This window comes from Camelus dromedarius, chromosome 5 (genome assembly GCF_036321535.1).
Source record: "Camelus dromedarius isolate mCamDro1 chromosome 5, mCamDro1.pat, whole genome shotgun sequence".
Taxonomy (NCBI): Eukaryota; Metazoa; Chordata; class Mammalia; order Artiodactyla; family Camelidae; genus Camelus; species Camelus dromedarius.
Window position 1 is genome coordinate 27,317,572 of NC_087440.1, and position 3,775 is coordinate 27,321,346.

At 43.5% G+C, this 3,775-nt stretch overlaps 1 long non-coding RNA gene across 1 annotated transcript; it reads right to left on the bottom strand.

Moving 5' to 3' along the window:
* Nucleotides 1–315: 315 nt before the first annotated feature.
* LOC135321394 (uncharacterized) lies at nucleotides 316–3,392 on the bottom strand. The gene is made up of 3 exons (XR_010381129.1): nucleotides 3,128–3,392; nucleotides 1,621–1,719; nucleotides 316–696 (listed from the first exon to the last, which is right to left on the bottom strand). It is a non-coding gene; the product is annotated as an uncharacterized LOC135321394 (long non-coding RNA).
* Between the last annotated feature and the right edge of the window lie 383 nt (nucleotides 3,393–3,775).

The window sequence follows — 3,775 nt, forward strand, 5'->3', positions numbered from 1 at the left end:
TCAGCAGCAGGTTCTATTATCACCCATCTCCAGTCTCACCTTTTGCCTTCACTGAAAGTTCCAAAGCAATAAAAACTCCTCATCACATCCAGTTCCATAGACAGAATTCTGTGAACACAGAAGGTGGTTCAGTGAACTTAAGACTGCTTCACAGGGGTTAAGTGAATCCACCCCTGTTTTAATTTTGGCCATAAAAATGAACTGAGGTAGTTCATTCTTCTCATCTCCAATAAATTCTGATCAAAAGTCAAGGCATTAGGATTTTAATGCCTCATATATTCTGTGGATTATAGTGATGTACTTTACTGCCATGACCTTTTCAATATTCTGTAATTTGCTTCACTAAGCCTGGAGCTCGTCTCTGTTTACAGCATTATTGACCTCTGCATGAGGCACACAGAATAAATAAACACACTAAACTCTTCAAGGGAACTTTGCAAAGGAGAAGCACCACACCAGCCAGGTTGGTCTAGGGGTCCTTTTCTCTTATGTTAAGCATTTGGAAGTGAAGTTCAGCAGAGAGTGCCTTTGTTCTGAGGAGCAGGGAGAAAGGATCACATTTGAAAGATCGTGGAGAAGAGGGCTGCACACAGTATGGCACATAAGGTAACGATTTCCCCCTCCATTCAGCATTTCATCCAGCTGTCAGAATTCCCTGAGGGCTGAACCTTCTGAGTCTGTACCAGCTACAAGTACCTGTAATAATAAGTTAACATTTATTGAGGTCTTTAATGTATTGGGAAAAATACTTAGCATTTCACATGAGTCATGTTAGTCATTGAGGTGGACACTTTAATTGCTGCCATTTTACAGATGAGGAGTTTGGGGCTCAGACAAGTTAGCTAACTTTCCAGTAATTAAGTGGTAGAGCTGGAATTCAAAGCCTGGTCATCTGACTCCACTCCTCCTGGTGGCCATAAAAATTCAGCGCTCAGATTCCTGTTGTGAGGAGGCCAGCTGAGGGATAGCCCTGCCCCTGCCCTCCAGATACACCACAGCACCTGCACCATGGGCTGCTCCCAGCCAGTGAATGAGGGTTACAAGTGCTGGCCCATTCCAAGACTCCTAACACGTAAATGAGGAACTCCCATCAGCCTGGCCAAAATGTCTTAGAACTGTGCTGTAGTTGGAGGTTCTTTCTACCCGATCCTCCTTCCTCCCCGCTCCCCGTTCACAGGTGTCAGACCTGCATCAGGATCTAAGTGAATCCCTGCCAACTCTTGCACCCTCTCATTTATCCTTCACAAGCCCATCCCCCTTTAAATCTCTTGCACATCTAATCATGTCTTGGCATCAGCTTCTTAGAGGACCCAAACAACTCACTACCCCAGCATTATTCTGAAGAATGGCATGAACTTCCCTATCCTTGTCTGCTTACTCCAAGAGTCAAGCATGAATTGCCAGTGATATTTTAGATTGATGGGCTGTCTGTCTTTGAAAGGCTTTTAATGATTTCAAACTATTACTCTCCTCATACCCACTCTATTTTCTCCTCCTTTTAATGAGAAACATGTATGAGCTACAACTATGTCCAAACGTCTGAGATCTGAGAGACTGCAGAAACATTTGACTAAAGCTTCGAAGCACAGTGTGAGTGAGTGCAGAGATAGGAAAGCTTACCAAATAGAAAAGCATCGCTGAAGGGTGTCCTCAATGGGTTTATGTGAACACTGTGCACAGTGCACCAAAGCTCATTCCTCATACACCAACCACCAAGTGCTTTGAAGTAATGAGATAAAAAAAATAATTCAACAGTCAAGTACTAGGAAGTGCAGCTCAATCCTCTCCTCTTACTGGAAAGTCCCAATGCACAATGGTGAGCCTTGTGGCAAGGAAACTGGTTTAAATCCACAAGTTTTTCTGATAAGAGATCTACTAGGAGTCTGGTGTCTCTGCCTATAGACTTGTATAGACTTGTTGGTCCTTAAACTTCATCAGCAGTCTTTATGTTAGCAATATTGTTATTGTTATTCTGTGTTTTATATATGTCTATGTGTGTATATTTATATATATACATGGATAAAACAGATAAGTAATTATGTTAATATCATGAAGAAGCAATATTTTCATTTTAAGAGAAAGACAAAACACAAAATCAAAGACGTCATTAAGCTTCAAAAAAGCATTAGGACGTAGAAAAATTAATATTCAAGAGACATTGTGGGTCCTAAGACCCAAAACAATGTGAAGTTTGAGGAAAGGAGGAGGCTAAAGACAAGTGATTTTTTATAGTTACGACTGAAGCAAGAAGGAAAGAGAATAGGTTTCAATTTAGTCTCTAATGCACCGGTTCCTGTTAAAATTGATGGCTTTTTCTGCGGTGCCTTGTCTTCTGAATGCTGGTCCCACTCCACCATCCCACCTTCACTTTTTACCAAGTTAATTTCTGCTGACCCTTCAAATCAGTTCATTGGTATATTGTCCCTCTTCCATCAAGAAACTGTCATTATACCTATCATTGAATAATATTCCTTTCCTTAGTGCATGTCTTTCAGTTAATAATTATGCCCACATTAATATAATTACTTGGTTAATATTCTTCAGTGCTCCTGCTTCGCGGGCCAAAATGGTGTCTGGTTTTGCTCATGATACTTTATCATACTGCATAGTAGGCGTTCAATAAACAGTTGTTAACATAAAGCAAAATGCTTAACTTCTATTTTGTTACCACTTCGAGACTCTTCAGACTGGGAAGGATGCTGAACTCCAAAAGGAGCAAAATGGTTCTAAGAAAACTTTCCCACTTAAATCCGTTCAATGAGTTCGGCAAATACTCATTTGGCCTCTGACACAGTTAGGCAATAGGCTCACAAGTGGGTAAGGCGGGTAAGTTCTGTTGCTACTCTTAACGAGTTTATGTGGGGGTGAGGCAGGGTGGTAGTAAACGTATATTGTCTGTTAAGTCAATGTAACAATAATATAGTGAGTTGAGTCCAGGTCTCCAGTCCTAAATGAATTACCTTCCAGAAAGCAGAACACCCTGATGGGATTGCTGATGTTCAATGGAAAAGCAGCCCGGGGACTAGGGCTGGGTGTGTGCAGTCTTGTTTGTCAACAAGATCACCAAGGTCCCTGCACTGTGGGCCCAAAGCCGGGCTCCTCCACCCCCGCACCACCCCACCCTCACCCCGTCTCCTCCCTGGTCTCGTCTCGGGTCTCCTCGTTCAGATCGCACCGAATGACGTTTCTGTAGCTGCCACCTCTCGCGGACTGCGCATTCCTCCCGCTCTCTGCTCTGTGACAGGTCTTCTTTATTGTACTTAACTACCTGAGCGCTAAGACTTGGGCGTCACCATCAGCCCCCAAATATGGACCAGTTCCCATAGCCTAAGTTCCCATTAAGCGCCCTGGGTTAGTGTTACTAAAATCAGCGTTTGTGAACCCTGACCCAAATTGTCTCCTCTCCGGTTCCGTAGAACCGGTTTCTCCGTCAAAGGACCTTTAGCCCCGGCCGAGGTATGCAAAACTGAGAACGAGGTGTCTATTACATTTCCTCGAATATATTGTCTCAGGCGCAGGCGAGGGGTTTTTAAATACATGACAAACGGTATTTTCCTCCAAAAAAAAAAAAAGGCTAACAAGGAGCAAGTGGAACTCATGTTTCTTTTCATGTTTCTTAGTTCTGCCAGCCACACCCTTCGTGATCTCCTCTTCAACCGTAACCTACTAGACAGGCAGCTCCTGGCCACCCTCCGGGGTCCTGATTTTGAAAAGAGGAGCGGACCAATCAGAGTGCGGAGCGCTGTTTGGCGCTGCCATTTGAGCCTGGGCTGGG